This window comes from Gymnogyps californianus, unplaced genomic scaffold, assembly GCF_018139145.2.
Source record: "Gymnogyps californianus isolate 813 unplaced genomic scaffold, ASM1813914v2 HiC_scaffold_76, whole genome shotgun sequence".
NCBI classification, from domain to species: Eukaryota; Metazoa; Chordata; class Aves; order Accipitriformes; family Cathartidae; genus Gymnogyps; species Gymnogyps californianus.
In genome coordinates, this window is record NW_026114469.1 from 117,264 (window position 1) to 134,725 (window position 17,462).

The following is a 17,462-nucleotide window of genomic DNA, read 5'->3' on the forward strand; positions in this document are numbered from 1 at the left end:
AGATGTTTAGTCCAGAAGTGTCTGCTGGCTATCTAAACTATGCCTATGCAAAATCTGTCATCTCTGTCTATGCCTGGGATTAATTTTCCAACTCTTTCTGATTCTCTTTGTGCAGAAGTGTTTCTCCAGCTGTGATGACTTGCCTTCACCCCCACTGAACTCAGCTGTCCATTCTGCCTCTCCCATCTGCCCTTGTGTTGCACTGCTAGTTAGAATCAGCTGCCAAACAAGTCAGCCCCTTTCTGCCAGTGATGTGTAGTTCTTTGTGAAAGTCTGGTGCAGAGGATGAGGAATGGTGGCTATTCAAACATAAAAACCTATGAGTTCAAATTTCCCTCCACCTCTGATGACCCTTTTCTAGCCATTCCATTGTTGTTTCATATTGTGTTCTCTGTCTCTTTACTGTTCCCAATTGCTCCCAGGTGTTTCCTGTTTCCCAATCTTCCTCTGCCACAGCTGTGGCTGACTCCAAGCCCATGTTGAAATGGGAAGCACTTAGGAAGATTTGGCCCTTGCCATGCCTTAAGCAGTTTGTGCTATTTCTAAATGGTATTAGTTGGGATGTGAGAGGACTGGAAGAAATGCAGGGTTCAGCTTGCTTGTCTATTATTCATCTGCCTGGTTCTTCAAACAAGGTAAGGATGCTTATGTTGTTGCTTAGCCTCCTCATTAATGTGAAATTTAGGCTTTCCTATTTACTCTGTGCAATGTATTTTGTCTTAGGTGAGGTTGTGGATGAGTACTATGCAGTTGGTGGTGGTGTAAGCTGTTGTAAGTCTAAGCAAATCTTGTCATAGAATCAGTAACACTAGATTTCCTTCCATGCAGAAGGTACTTAAAAGCTTTGCACTCGTTTAAGTGCCTTTTCATATGCTTTGATTCTTTCAAACATGCTGATTTTGCAGTTTGTGGCTTCTGAAAAATCTGCCTTTAATGTGTCACTTCCCCAGTGTCTTCCCAAGTTCCGCTAGTTTATCCACCAGGTTGCTGTTTCATGCTGCTGCTAGAAGGCCCCTTCCTTCTCCTGTAAGCAGCAGCCATCACTCTCCTGCACACCTTGATCTTTCCATCAGCAGTATCAATAAGGGCAGGGGGCAGTGAATGTGGTGAGCAAGCTATATAGAATGCAATAGGTGTTCCTGTTCTCCAGAAGCGAGAAGCAGTGTATTGATCTAGATACCTGCCTACTTTGAGTTGGGCTATGATCAGGAGCTAGGATGAGCACCAGTCTAGGTACCTGAATGTATTGTTCTAATTGTACTGGGTTTGCATGGCAAGGTTTTGGTAGCGGGGGGGGCGGGCTACAGGGGTGGCTTTTGTGAGAAGCTGCTAGAAGCTTCCCCTATGTCTGATAAAGTTAATGCCAGCGGGTTCCAAGATGGACCCGCCACTGGCCAAGGCCGAGCCAATCAGCAACAGTGGTAGTGCCTCTGTGATAACATATTTAAGAAAGGGAAAAGAAGTTACAGGGGAGTGGCAGTTGCAGCTAGAGAGAGGAGTGAGAGGAACAACTCTGCAGACAGCAAGGTCAGTGAAGAAGGAGGGGGAGGAGGTGCTCCAGGCACCAGAGCAGAGATTCCCCTACAGCCCCTGGTGAGGCAGGCTGTCCCCCTGCAGCCCATGGAGGTCCATGGTGGAGCAGATATCCACCTGCAGCCCCTGGAGGACCCCATGCTGGAGCAGGTGGATGCCCGAAGGAGGCTGTGGCCCCATGGGAAGCCCGTGCTGGAGCAGGCTCCTGGCAGGACCTGCGGACCCGTGGCCCTGTGGAGAGAAGAGCCCACGCTGAAGCAGGTTTGCTGGCAGGGCTTGTGACCCTGCGGGGGACCCATGCTGGAGCAGTCTGTTCCTGAAGGACTGCACCCTGTGGATGGGACCCATGCTGGAGCAGTTCATGAAGAACTGCAGCCCGTGGGAAGGACTCACATTGGAGAAGTTTGTGGAGGACTGTCTCCCGTGGGAGGGACCCCATGCTGGAGCAGGGGAAGAGTGTGAGGAGTCCTCCCCCTGAGGAGGAAGGAGCAGCAGAAACAACATGTGATGAACTGACCGCAACCCCCCTTCCCCATTCCCCTGCGCCGCTCAGGGGGAGGAGGTAGAGAAATTCAGGAGTAAAGTTAAGCCCCGGAAGAAGGGAGGGGTGGGGGGAAGGTGTTTTAAGATTTGGTTTTATTTCTCATTATCCTGCTCTGATTTGACTAGTAATAAATTAAACTAATTTTTCCCCAAGTCGAGTCTGTTTTGCCCGAGAAGGTAATTGGTGAGTGATCTCTCCCTGTCCTTATCTTGACCCACGAGCCTTTCGTTTTATTTTCTCCCCCTGTCCAGTTGAGGAGGGGGAGTGATAGAGCGGTTTTGGTGGGCACCTGCCATCCAGCCAGGGTCAACCCACCACACTAATCATAAATGGTACAGAGACAAGCTCATGGGGTGCCACTCTTTCTTAATAATTCCTTGAACCCGACTCCATTTAGTCTTCAACAGTGTGATGTTTTCTATGCTGGCAGAAAATAGCTAGGAAGAAAAGTTCTCAGTGATAAAAGAAGGGCATGCTGCTACTGCAAAACCAGGCAATGGTAAATTTTATTTGGGGGGTGATGGTGGTGGTGAGAAGATGTTAGAAGAATACTCGGTGGGAAAATGAAGTATCCTTACTATATTGGTGGCAAAAAGCAGTGCAAAGCAACTACTATAGATAAAGCATCAGTGTCTGTACTCATGTATCATAAACTCCCAGGTTGGAAAAGAAATCTGAAATAACACTTCAGTAATGCTAACAAACTTCAACCCCAGGAAAAGAAAAGTAGAGATGGTAGCTTTGTGTCTTCCTAGTAGTTAAGAAGTATTCATTGAAGTATTCTCTGTCACGGTGCTAAAAATTTCTATGATCTCCTTCTGTGCTTGATGTGAAGTCACTGAAGTGTCTTCTATAAAAGGCCTCTTGGTACAAACTTTGTATTTTCTAGGCAGAGTTAATCTGCACTGTCCACTCTTCAGCAATCTACTTGGATAAAAGAGAACTCTTGAAGTGAGGAAATACTCCAGCAGGGACAGAAACAAACAAACAAAAAATGTTCTAGGCGTTGTGCAACAATATCAGAAAACTAAAGAGCAACTTGATGCTGAATAAATTCTTGTTCAAGAAAGTAACTTCAGAAACTGGGAAGGAATGCACATCCTTTTCTGAACTCAGGAATTCTGTCTTGACAACTGAAACAACCCATTTCCTTTATCTGTAAAAAATTGAATAAAGACCTCAAAAAGAAAAGGTTAAGTGACTTTGTCCAGATCTTTTATTATTATATGTTCTTTAGAAGATGGCTGATAATACTTCTTCCAATAAAGGATTTCTTAGCTCACAGTGAGAGGCAATTCAATAATTGTTTAGATGGTTGAGTTCTGGGAATGTTGCTGTTACTATTTAAACTGAGGAAGTTAGCTGCTTTTGGATGGAGGTGGGTATCTTATTAATCAAGGATATTTAAAAAAAAAAAAAAAACAAAAACCTTCCTAGAATTTGTAGTCTCTGTCTCCTGCCCAAGCACTTAAACAGTGCAGACTACTGAAAGGGTATCCTCTTGGACTTAGCAGCTGAAGTTGAACGCATGTTGGGTACCAAACAACAACTTAAGAAGCTTAAGATATTCCATTGCAGTTAAGGCAGGGCCCAGCAAGCGTGCCTGTATTAAATCAAAATATGTGTGTATATAGTTCATTGCATAAGTATATATGTGTATATGCATATACACATACTTACAGGGAAATAACACTGTTTGCTGCAAGAGCTGTGAACCATCCTTAGTAATTAACTGTGCTCTCAAAGTCTGTTCTTTTTTCATTTGCCTCAAGTAGCAGAGGCAAAGCAGTGACTGAAAGTCACAAAGAAGCAACTTCAGAGATATCAAGGCACTAAGAGAAGCAGAAGTATTAAACATAATTGTTTTATTATTTGTCTGGCTATTAGATACTGGCTGCAGGGGAAAAAAATCTGTGCACTTGGACAGAGATATTCACTAAGCAGAAAACTTCATAAAGATTATTGGATTTTGTATATTCAATGGCATATGGTGCAACTGCATATCTGGGTAAGTAGACGCTATTTTTTTGGTCTGGCACAATTACATAAATGTGTGACAACCTAATATAGCAGGGAAAAGAAATCTAAACCTACCTTTGTTTCCTTTCCTGCTGTGAGTGTTTTACAATCTGATTGCAAGTCACCTCATGTACTTTGGCCCTGCAGTTATCTCTTGGATGAAATCTGATAGGTATGTACAGAACACTGCCATTGAGGCTGCTCATTAAGCAGAAAGAGAAAGACGAGTGTGTTCCAATATTGATAAAAATGTGACCTTTTGAAGAGGAACACCTAGAGACTTAAGTTCTGTAGACTGTGGGTTTTTTAATTATTTTAATTTTTTTTAATAAACTAATTTGGTTTTGGAATAATGTCGTGGTTTAACTCCAGCCAGCAGCTAAGCACCACACAGCTGCTCCCTCACTCCCCGCCCCCCCCCCAGTGGGATGGGGAGGAGAATTGGGAAAGAAGGTAGAACTCATGGGTGGAGATAAGAACAGTTTAATAACTAAAGTAAAATATAATACTAACAATAATAATAATGAAATAATAATAGCAATGAAAAGGAATATAACAAAAAAAGGAGGGGGGGGGGGAAAAACCCCCAAACAAACCAGTGATGCACAATGCAATTGCTCACCACCTGCTGACTGATGCCCAAGCAGCGATCTGCCCCTCCCGGCCAACTCCCCCCTGTTTAGATACTGGGCATGACATTCCATGGTATGGAATATCCCTTTGGCTAGTTCAGGTCAGCTGTCCTGGCTATGCCCCCTCCCAGCTTCTTGCACACCTGCTTGCTGGCAGAGCATGGGAAACTGAAAAGTCCTTGGCTTAAGATAAGAGCTACTTAGCAACAACTAAAACATCAGCGTGTTATCAACATTATTCTCACACTAAATCCAAAACCCAGCACTGTACCAGCTACTAGGAAGAGAGTTAACTCTGTCCCAGCTGAAACCAGGATAAATAACTGCATGTAAAAGAGAACTGCAACAAAATTACTTTATCTTTTATCTGAAAATGATCATACTACCTGCAAAGTAGGAGTGTGGTTTAATTAAATAGCTCACTGGCAAAACAACTTAACTGAGAACTTTGCCAATCTTCATTTCTGTGAAAAATAGGAATCTCTTTGGTTTATCTCCAGTGTCTGGGAAAGTTTATAGTAATTCTCCATCATGCCCAGTGAAAAGTGTAGTTTATTTAGTGGACACCTCAGTATGTGATTACTATTACTAAAATATGTCATTAGGTATGGTTTATGCTGGAGAACATGTACTGGTAAGAGACACCTCTGAAGTAGGGGAAAATACAGATGTGAATATTAACAATAGGAAGGACCAGAGACAGCAGCTTGCAGAAAATCTTTCCTTTTGACTGTTCCCTAATTTTAGGCTTCTGTTTTATAAAAGGAAATGAAGACTCTAATGTTTATGGCTGTAATGTTAACATTCAGAAGTGAACCAGTGGTAAACTAGAGATCTCATGTTTGCTGACAGCCTGAAGCTTTGGCATTCACAAGTGAGTTGTTTTCCAGTCATCCATTCATTAAGGATAATGATGGTGAAAGTTCACAATGATATGACAACATTATTAACTATTTAAATGCCACCTAAAGCTTCTAGGAAGGGCAAAGAAATGTCAGGATTACTAATATTGTTATATTGGCTTCCAGGATTGAGTGAAATTTAGGAGAGTGCAACTGCATGCGTTTGTTTTTCCTGATTCCCAGCCATGGTTAATCCAGAATGTTGTCTCCTGCTTATGCTGTGCACTTATCCAAATGCAGTTCCACTAAGAATCTATGTTTGGCTCATGTACTCCCTCTACAGCACTCCTGTGGGCTTCTTTTAGCTCATACCACTAAAGATGAACTGTGTGCAGAAATCCTCCTTTGGCAAAGTACCTGTGCTGCTTTCTTCTTCCCTTTTACAGAAATCACTGATTCACTGGTGGCAATGTGCTCTGCCAGCTAAAATAGTGATTTAACTGTCCTCTGAGGTCATGACTTTTCTCTGGAAGGAAGTCTGTGTTATGTAAGGACTTGCCAACATAGGAAAGTTCAGTGGCAGGCTACTTGGGATTTCCCCTGTCCTCCAGGAATTCAAGATATTTCTTAATGTTTCAGAGTACTCTGGAGTCAAATTCACTAGATTTTTTTTCCAACTACAGTACGGATAACATACAAAACTGTAAGAACATATTCAAATTGGTGAAGGACACAGGGAGGAAAGAGATGCAGTGGCTCAGCTGTAGGTTATGCTTCTGTCTTCCATCAGTGGAATTAAGGCTTCATAAAATGGGGAGGGAACATTACACTAGCAGTTTGGTGGAGCTCCCATAGAAAGATGAAAAATATCTGAAGTTAAGAGAGCTGGAAGCAGGTGAATTACTACTTTTTTTTTTTAATCTTGGTGGTACATGTTTCTTACAGAATTGTCTAAACTCTTTGTTGAATAATTGGAAAGAAAGATTTCTCATTTCTGCTCTTCAAGTGTAGAATTGTTTGTGTGTTTTAACAGAGTCAGACACTGGTTATGTGACACTTGCTTTTTGTTTTGGCTTGCTCAATGCATCAACTGTTAGAGGAAAATATATCATGCTGGATCCAACAGCCTGAGAGAGGTGAGGCTACTGCTGCTCCATGTCCCCAGATCCACACAGTAGTGAGACTGAAGGTGTATTCCTGGCAGGTATGCATACACATATACACTGTATATGTACGTGGCTGGCCATACAGATCACAGAATGGTTGAGGTTGGAAGGGACCTCTGGAGGTCATCTTGTCCAGCTCTCCTGCTCAAGCAGGGCCACCTAGAGCTGGTTGCCCAGGACCATGTCCAGATGGCTTTTGAATATCTCCAAGGAGGGAGACTCCACAACCCTTCTGGGCAACCCCTTCCAGTGCTCAGTCACCCTCACAGTAAAAAAGTGTTTCCTGATGTTCAGACGGAACCTCCTGTGTTTCCGTTTGTGCCCATTGCCTCTTGTCCTATCACTGGGCACCACTGAAGAAAGCCTGGCTCCATCTTCTTTACAGCCTCCCTTCAGGTATTTATATACATTAAGATGCCTCCTGAGCCTTCTCTAGGCTAAACAGTCCAAGCTCTCTCAGCCTTTCCTTATAGGAGAGATGCTCCAGTCCCTTAATCATCTTGGTGGCCCTTCATTGGACTCTCTCCAGTATGTCCATGTCCCTCTTTGTACTGAGGAGCCTGTAACTAGACACAGGACTCCAGGTGTGGCCTCACCTGTGCTGAGTACAGGGGAAGGCTCACATCCCCTGTGATCTGTCTGATCACAGACACTCGGAGCACTTGCACAAACACAGACAGCACTCTGACTGAGCAGGATGGAAGTCTGCAAGTGAGAATATACACATACACACACACTCATATGTTCAAGGTAGATCCTTCCAGCAGCTAGGCTCAGGCACTCAGTCTGCCCAGTAGCTGGCCCTGGATCTCTGTCTCCCCTGTTGCTGGCACCTGGCTGTACAAGCCCCCGAGGCCCCAGCCTTGTTCCACACACAGCTGGCCAGGACTTCTCTGGTCCCATAGCTGACCCTGTGCCTGACCCCCATGCTCTCGCCCTTAGAAGATACATAGGTGCTCTCACACCCAGAGCTGGTCCTTAGAGACTCACTTACCCCCTTGCTCCCAGGCTGTTTCGCTTATTCATTGGCTAGTCTGGCTTGATCTTTATTAATGATCATACTTGCTCGCACACCAGCGCTTGCTCCAGTTGCCAGCACCAGGGACATGTGGGCCCTCTGACCTGTGGTCTGACTCCAGTTGGTGGCACTCGGACCTCCATATGCACACAGAATAGGGCGCCCCTCACCCAGGAAAGGGTTAGAAAGGAATTTAATAAGAAGATAGGACAGACTGCTGATCAGGTGCAGGGTGTAGCCAGACAAGCATACTGACCAGCCAACTATTTACACTCAACTGGCCCTTTTTATCCCCTTATCCCTCTATTTTCCCACTCTTGTTCCTCCCCAAATCACCTAAACCCCTCCCTTTTCCCACCTTTGGTTCTTCCCCTAAATGTCCCGTAAGTCCTGTGCAATCCCAAACTGCTTTTCCCCTGCATCCCATAGTGTGTCCCGCACCCCTAGGCAGTGACCCCCTTAGTTGGAAAGGTGATCCAGAGAGCTGCTCCTGATGACTCATGGTGATGGGTTTCACGCCTGGACTGTGGGGCTGATGGCTCTGCTGGGCCAGCCCTGGGAGGGGCCTGGGCAAGGTGTTTGTTCCTTGGGAGTCCTTGATTTGGGTTCCTGCTGGCTGTTGTGCCCCTGTGCTCCTCTGGGCTTCTGGAGATGGGACTGTGATGGGCTGATGGCCACCTGGGAGGAGCCTGGGAGTGTGTTATTTGGGCTCCCCCTCCTGCCATTGTCTCTCTGAGCTCCTTTGTGGGTGTGCAGATGAGCTTTAATCACAAAACCTAATAGTGGTATAATTACTAGTTATGCTGGGTTTTTTTGCACATGTGAATTGGTTGCCTGTTGCACACAGAGCAGGAAATTAAATCAATTAATTTGTCAAATTTGTCTAGCACTGAGAGTGCCTGCAAAAATCTGAATGTATAATGTTGTTGTTCTGCACAGAAAGAGCAAATATGTTTCAAGTACAAATCTGTGGGCTGAAGATTTGGCTGGGAAATCAAAATCTATGTTAGACAATTACACTGACAGCTGAGTGGTAAAAGTATTACAGGGCTAGAGCAGATCCGCTGTCCTTTCTGTGCTCTGCCATGGACTTGGGATAGATGCATCATCTTTTAGTGCCTCATTTTCCTATCTGTAAAATGAGGATCATCTTTCACTTGCTGTTTATTTAGATTTTTAAGGCCTTTGTGATAGTGTCTGTAGCTTGCTATGAGGTCTGTACAGAGCCCCAGTATAAGGGCTGTGATCTCAAGTTTAGATCCTACTCTGGTCCTCCCTTGGTGAGTGCAGCTCAGCATAGCTACAGACATATAAAGAGGTTGGGTTTATACAAAAGGAGGGCAGTAACTAAATTCAGGATGACCTACTTAGACCAAGCATACTGGGTTACTAGATACTAATGAAATTCAATGTAAGGAGCTATGAAGCAGTAAGGAAAGGAAATTACAGCAACCTGAGGAGGGGTCACCTTCAGTTATATATTATAGAGCAAGCATGTTAATAGAGAATGATTTGGAAGTTAAAGTAATTGAAATAGTAAATAAGCATTCCGCATGATATTTCAAATCAGCACATCAGAAGATTATGCCTGCCTTTAAAAATCTCTCAGTAAAAGTGCTGAATAAAAGGCAGGGGAAAATCATCCTCGCCTAGTTCAATAGAAAGCTCTTCCCCCTGCTCCCCGTTTCAAGGTGTCTATCTGCAGAATTGAAGTACCACTCAGAATTGTGAAGGAGTCCACGACAAAATGGAGGGGACATTTAATGTGTTCCCCATTAATAATGTGTATGTAGCTCTGCAGGGGATTTTACTGAGTATCGTTTAGCTTTATCGAAGGGGCATGTGTTTCACTTTGATGTGATGACAGCCACACTGGGACAGAAACAGGTCTTCCTTGGAAGAAAATCCAAAGTTTGGATTCTGTTCCTGGGAGAACTTCTTGTTCAGCCCTTTGAAAGCTTAAATTTGGGTGTTTGTAGGTGTGTAGTCCCTGGCAAGAGCTGCTATAAAGAGATGAGTTTGACCTCAAGTAAGTGATATCTTAAGGCACTGAGAGCTTTGCAGATAAGGACCTTGATTCATTTTATGAAGTGGATAGGTGATGGGAGCCTACAGTGCAGAAGTGATTTATAGTGATAGGAGGGTCTGCTAGCGTGGAACCTGGAATATGCAGAGTCCTGAAGCTACTAGGTTGGTTGCTATAAAAATGTTCTTGCTACAAAATGGAAGTGTAGAAACTGGGCAGTAACAGGGTGACATGGATTATCATGAAGGGTTTTTAAGTAGCAGATCTGATCAACTCACTTCCTCTCCAAGTTAATTTAAAGGGGGGGGCAGAGGGAGAAGAAATTGCTATTAATATCTTTGTTGCAAATTAATCTGATAAAATAATGATAAAACAATCAAAATTTGATTCTACATACATAGAAGAGTTATGAAGCATGGGTTTGTTAAGATTGAAACAATTAACCATAGAAACTTCACTAGAAATTAATGGCTTTTGTTTTGTTTTGAGAAACTAAGGAGATTTGTCATGGAGACTAGCTATGCTGCTTGGAAATCCCCTTACCCTTCCCATCTTGATTTAAAAATCAAGGATTCCAATCAGTAGAATTAAATGAAATTGACCAATGATTGTTTTAGGGTAAGAATATTGATAAGATATATATATATATATATAAAAAAACCTAATAAAATAATCATAGTAAAAGTAAAATTTAATAGTGAGCATACTATGTATCAGAGAAGGGTTGTGAAGTGCCTAAAACAATTAATTACTAGAAATAATGGGGCTATTAAGGTAGGAACCATGCGAGACTTGAAGCATCAGTGACCCTACCAACATATGGCATTGTGAAGCTGTCTCAGAGTAGAAACCAAAGTGAATGATAGTCTGCTTTGTTAACGGTCCATGAAGGACCGCTTAGTGTTGCCAAGTTTAAGTGAACTTAAGGGAAAGGTAATTCCGGCAGGGGGAGATCACGACCACCGACTCATAGACCACTGACTCAAGAAACCCACCGACCCAAAAGGTTAAGGAAGTAAAGGTCTCAAAAAATCGTAGTGGGCATGCGTAGTAATTTGCATGGTAGGCGAGGGAATTTTAACCAATCATTTAATAGACTAACAATGAATATGTATTGAATGATTAAATATGTTAACATCTCGTGTATAAAAGGTGATGGATTTTGATGTGAAGGTGAACACAGTTTGGCGGGGCTATCCCCCGTGTTCCCAGCGCTGAATAAAGGAGTGCCTGCTTATCTGCATCTCATTGGTGTTGATAAGTTCTTTTCGTCTCGTTTGGTGACCCAGATGGGACCTCGCTGAGAGACCAAGGGAGTCAGGGACCTGATCGGTTCCAGCCGGCACCGAGGAATTCTCGGGGATACCCATCGATCCCCGATCCATAAGGCTCTTTGTGACGTCCCCTGGAGAGTGGTAAGGCACTTCTTTAAATCTGGAAAGGGGTTAGAGTCCCTTGGTAAATAGGGGTTAGAGTCCCCCGGTCTGCCTGTCAGACATGGCGAAAGCTGCGCAGGGTTGGACTGAATAGGGTATTCATCAGGAAAAGCCTAGGCGTCTGCCCGTAAGACATAAGCGAAAGCTATTGCAGGGTTGGACATACGGAATTGGGAATAAGTAAAACCTATATGCTATAGGATTTTACTGTTTGTATGTAAGTATTTGTGCACGGAATTGGCAATAAGTGAAACCCGTATGGAATTGGGAATAAGTGAAACCTATATGCTATAGGATTTTACTGTTTGTATGTAAGTATTTGTGTATATTTGTGTTGTATAGAATTATTTGTGTATATTTATTTGTGCTGTATATAATTATTTGTGTATATTTGGTAGTATTATGGCTAAGAAACTCGGAACAGGAGTTAAGAATATGTTTAAGAGTAAGAATACTGGTAACTTGGTTGATAATGATCAGATTCCTAAAACTTTACCCCTGGGATGCCTTTTAAAACATTGGGCAGAAGCAGGGGGAGATTTGTTAAAGCATAAAATGGTTGAATATTGTAATCATTGGTGGCCACTGTATACGTTGGATGATCAGGAAAAAAATGGCCAGAAAATGGAACTCTAAATTATAATACGATATTGCAGTTAATGTTGTTTTGTAAAAGACAAGGAAAATGGGATGAAGTTCCATATGTAGATTTATTCTTTTATTTGAGGAATCAAACAGATTGGCAGAATGATTGCCATTTAATAAATAGAGATGTTTTGGCTATGAGTTTGATTGCAGAACAAGGGAAAAGAAAAGTGAAGAAGTGTTGTTCTGCTTGTGATATAGGGAAAAGATGTATAAAAGCCAAAGCAATTCAGGAAGAAAAAAATTGAATCAGAGGTTTCTCTGAATTTGGATCAAGGAAATCAAGGACGACAAAAAAGCGAGAGTTCTAGTTCAGAGGTGGTTTTGGAGATCTTGGCAATTCCAGACCTCCTCTTTGAATAAATCAATGTGCCTATTGTAAAGAGGAAGGGCACTGGCGGAGAGAATGCCCTAAAATAAGACAAGCTGCTGAAAGAATGATGACTCTTGAGGAATGAAGGAAACTGGAGGCTAAAACCCCAGCAGAGCCTCTGGTTATAATAAAGCTGGGGACAGAAAAAGTGGAATTTTTAGTAGATACCGGGGCTACATATTTGGTTTTAAATACTTGTAAAGGAAAAATCAGTGATAAAATAGCAAATGTTGTAGGTGCCACAGGAAAAGCTGAAAGCAGGCCATTTTTGGAGCCACTTAATTTGAAATTTCAAATAAAAATTTAACACACGATTTTTTGTATATGCCAGAATGTCTGGTATCTTTAATAGGGAGAGATTTGTTGAGTAAGTTAAAAGTACAAATTAGTTTTGAAAATAGGTTAGTGCAAGATCTTGGAGCAATAAACTTAATCGTCAAAGATATGCATCCTGTTGTAGCAAATCCCTATACTTTATTAACTACTTTGAATGAAAAACATGAGTGGTTTACAGTGCTTGATTTAAAGGATGCTTTCTTTTGTATACCTCTTGAAGAAGGGAGCAAGAAACTCTTTGCCTTTGAGTGGGAGAACCCATATACAGGACGAAAGACTCAACTAACATGGACTAGACTTCCACAAGTATTCAAGAACAGTCCGACTATATTTGGAAATCAATTAGCGAAGGAATTGGAAGGATGGAAGACGGACTCAAATTTAGATAAAGAACATTTGTTTTGCAGTATGTGGATGACATCTTAGTGGCTACTCAGACAAAGGACACCTGTTTGCAGGTAACTATAAATCTTTTGAACTTTTTGGGACAAAGTGGATATAAGGTGTCTAAGAACAAGGCACAAATTGCTCAAACGACTGTTACATATTTGGGCTTTGAAGTCTCGAAAGGACAGACACAGCTGGGGATGAGTCGGAAAGAGGCTATATGTAAAATATCTGAACCCAAAGATATACGGGAGTTGCGTGCCTTTCTGGGAATGACCGGCTGGTGCCAGTTATGGATAATGAATTATGGACTGATGGCTAAGCCCTTGTATGAAGCCTTAAAGGGACCACCTTTTGTGTGGGGACCAGAACAAAGAAAAGCGTATCAAGATTTAAAAAGGGCTTTAATGATGGCTCCAGCCCTGGGATTACTGGATTTAAACAAAGACTTTCAGCTCTTTGTACATGAGAGACAACGTATAGCCCTCGGAGTACTTACACAGTATCTTGGAAGCTGGAAGAGGCCGGTGGGGTATTTTTCCAAACAACTTGACACAGTAAGTAAAGGATGGCCTAGTTGCCTATGAGCAGTGGCAGCTACGGTTATGTTAATCCAAGAAGCTTGAAAATTGACCTTGGGGCATAAAATGACTGTATATGTACCCCACATGGTTTCTCAAGTTTTGGAACAAAAAGGAGGGCACTGGTTATCCCCGAGTAGAATGATGAAGTATCAGGTTGTGTTGCTAGAACAAGATGATGTTACTTTGAAGACTACTAATATTGTTAATCCTGCTGTCTTTTTGAATGTTCAACAAGCAGAAGGACCGATTGAGCATGACTGTCTGACTGCTATTGAGTATGTCTATTCCAGCAGGTCAGATTTAAAAGATATTCCACTAACAGAACCAGATTGGGAACTGTTTTACAGACGGCAACAGCTTTGTGGAAAGTGGAACTCGATATGCGGGATATGCAATTACTACGGAAACACAGGTTATAGAGGCTGAAGCTCTGCCCAGTAATACATCAGCCCAGAAGGCAGAAATCATAGCCCTAACAAGAGCTCTGGTAATAAGTCAAGGGAAACGAGTAAATATATGGAGAGACTCTAAATATGCTTTTGGAGTGGTACATGCCCGTGGAATCTTGTGGAAAGAAAGAGGACTCTTGTCAGCACAAGGATCGCCTATTAAGCATAAAGAAGAAATAGTAGCTCTATTGAAAGCTGTCCAGCAGCCAAAGGCTGTAGCAATCATGCACTGTAAAGCACATCAAACAGGAACTACTAAGGAAATGGTAGGAAATAGACTAGCAGATAGAACAGCAAAGGCCTAAATATTCACCAGAAGATGAGAAATTGGGTCAATTATCAAAAGCAAGAAAGAATTTGGTGGGGTGGCTAGTAAATGAACAAGGTCAGGTAGTAGTACCTCCAGTAGTAATGAGGGAAATGGCTCAAATTAAGCATAGAGAATGTCATTGGGGAGCTGAAGCGTTAATGGCCCTTTTGAAGAAAAGCATGGTTTCTGTAAAAATGATGGGAATAATCAAAGCAATAACAATGAAGTGTGAGATTTATTTAAAATATAACCCAATAAATAGAAAGAGACCCCTCTTAGGACATCTAAGATTAGGAACAGAGCCAGGACATTACTGGCAAATAGATTTTTCGGAATTACCAAAATCAGGAGGATACCGGCATTTACTGGTGTTAGTGGATACCTTTTCTGGGTGGCCTGAAGCATTTCCTTGTCGCACCAACCAAGCCTGAGAAGTAGTAAAGCGACTGTTGCGAGAAATAATACCAAGATTTGGGGTTCCCCTGGGAATGTCATCAGATAGGGGACCACACTTCATAGCCGAAATAGTACAGGAAACGAGTAAAGCATTAGGAATCCAATGGGATTTACATACACCATGGAGACCACAATTTAGTGGAAAAATAGAAAGAATGAATCGGAGTATAAAAAGACAAATTGGTAAGAAAAGTCAGGAGTCAAATTTAAAATGGCCTCAGGCTTTACCCTTGGCCCTTTTAAGAATACAGGTATAGCCGAGGACAGGCATGGGGGTAAGCCCATATGAAATTCTATATGGAAAACCGTATGAATCTCCAAATTCTGTTGTTTCCCTTTTATACAGATTCCCACATGATTTGTATCAGTATTTGATTTCTCTAGGATGCACCTTGACAGCCCTAAGGAGTTTTCTGGTGTGGAACTGACCTTTGACTTTGGAGAATCCAGTACATGATTTCCAACCAGGAGATTACGTCTATGTGAAGACCTGGACTTCAGAACCCCTTCAGGAATGTTGGAAGGGACCCTTTCAAGTACTGTTGACTACCTTCACTGCCATCAAGATAGCTGAATCGGAAGCGTGGATACATTATACCAGGGTGAAGAAAGCCCCAACATCATGGAAAGTTGTTAATAGGGATCCTAAGACTTCAAAGTTAACTCTGAAATATGTCTAATCTTGTATATCATTATGAAGTCTGGGGAGAATGAATATTGATTTGGAGATTAATGTTGGTGGGAGCCTGGTTTGCAGGGGAAAACAAACAAATAAACAAACGAACAAAACCCCACCAAACTGAACAAGAAGTGCCAGTGAGATGTGGAAATTCATTAGGATTGGGATGTGATTTTGCTGATTTTGCTCAAATTCCAGACTTTGACAGGATGGAATTTGAGTTAATGGGTAAAATCATTCATTAGCACTACATTAGTCTTGCTGATAATCTTTTCAACAATCGTTTTGATTTACTATTGTCTAAGAAAACAAATAAACAGCAAGACTGCGTTTAATCGGATGATTATCCAAGCAGTAGCTAGACAACAGGATGAGAGAGAATCAACCCCGAGGCTCCCACCAGCATACAGTGAATAGGTTGTATATCAATGTATTATAAAATAATCAAACCCTAGAAATTAGGATGAAAGTATTGAAATGATTTTCAAAACTTTCAAAGGGGGGAAATGTTGCAAATTAATCTGATAAAATAATGATAAAACAATCAAAATTTGATTCTACATACATAGAAGAGTTATGAAGCATGGGTTTGTTAAGATTGAAACAATTAACCATAGAAACTTCACTAGAAATTAATGGCTTTTGTTTTGTTTTGAGAAACTAAGGAGATTTGTCATGGAGACCAGCTATGCTGCTTGGAAATCCCCTTACCCTTCCCATCTTGATTTAAAAATCAAGGATTCCAATCAGTAGAATTAAATGAAATTGACCAATGATTGTTTTAGGGTAAGAATATTGATAAGATATATATATATATACCTAATAAAATAATCATAGTAAAAGTAAAATTTAATAGTGAGCATACTATGTATCAGAGAAGGGTTGTGAAGTGCCTAAAACAATTAATTACTAGAAATAATGGGGCTATTAAGGTAGGAACCATGCGAGACTTGAAGCATCAGTGACCCTACCAACATATGGCATTGTGAAGCTGCCTCAGAGTAGAAACCAAAGTGAATGATAGTCTGCTTTGTTAACGGTCCATGAAGGACCGCTTAGTGTTGCCAAGTTTAAGTGAACTTAAGGGAAAGGTAATTCCGGCAGGGGGAGATCACGACCACCGACTCATAGACCACTGACTCAAGAAACCCACCGACCCAAAAGGTTAAGGAAGTAAAGGTCTCAAAAAATCGTAGTGGGCATGCGTAGTAATTTGCATGGTAGGCGAGGGAATTTTAACCAATCATTTAATAGACTAACAATGAATATGTATTGAATGATTAAATATGTTAACATCTCGTGTATAAAAGGTGATGGATTTTGATGTGAAGGTGAACACAGTTTGGCGGGGCTATCCCCCGTGTTCCCAGCGCTGAATAAAGGAGTGCCTGCTTATCTGCATCTCATTGGTGTTGATAAGTTCTTTTTGTCACGTTTGGTGACACCTTCATTTCCAGATTTGAGATCAACAGCTCCTGGGGTGGATAGAGCCTACATCTCAGAGGAGGCTCTTGGCCTTGAACAGGTTCTTGCATCCTAGGAGTAGTAGTACATAGCAGTGCCCTGTGAGGTAAGTCTTTGGCCTGCTGTAAATATATAGGATTTACAAAACAAAAAAAAACCAAACCCCAAACTAAAGAGCCTCATCAAAATAAATGAATCATTAATAGACAGGGAGTGACATATACTAAAAGCTTTGTGTGTGCCCTAGCAGTCTATTTCTAGTCTCTTGGTTGCCATCTATAAAATTTAGGTTAACTAGAAAGAACTCAAAATGAAACGTGGCTGTCTCCTGGCTATGTGCCTTTGCTTCTCTTCAAAGACATTTTTTGCTGAGAAAATAAACAACTGTTCTTTTTATGTAAGCCAGTACTTGGTAGGACTGTCTTTGGTAGTCAATATAAGGAATTTTGGTCATTCCTTCCTAATCTCAAACATCATCAACTTTAAATGGAAGACACATCAAGAACAGCATTCAGTATGCACATGACAATTATTCATAGCAATGCAAGTTGTGTAACCTGTTT

General features: G+C 41.8%; 1 long non-coding RNA gene across 3 annotated transcripts; it reads left to right on the forward strand.

Moving 5' to 3' along the window:
- The first annotated feature begins 571 nt into the window (after nt 1-571).
- On the forward strand, nt 572-17,251 carry LOC127029114 (uncharacterized). 3 transcript variants are annotated; one of them, XR_007768130.1, is made up of 6 exons: nt 572-635; nt 3,965-4,085; nt 5,494-5,602; nt 6,604-6,774; nt 11,070-11,195; nt 15,141-17,251. It is a non-coding gene; the product is annotated as an uncharacterized LOC127029114 (long non-coding RNA). The 3 variants fall into 3 exon arrangements; XR_007768129.1 differs by lacking the exon at nt 6,604-6,774 and having other exon boundaries at nt 15,103-17,251; XR_007768128.1 differs by lacking the exon at nt 6,604-6,774.
- Nucleotides 17,252-17,462: the final 211 nt, after the last annotated feature.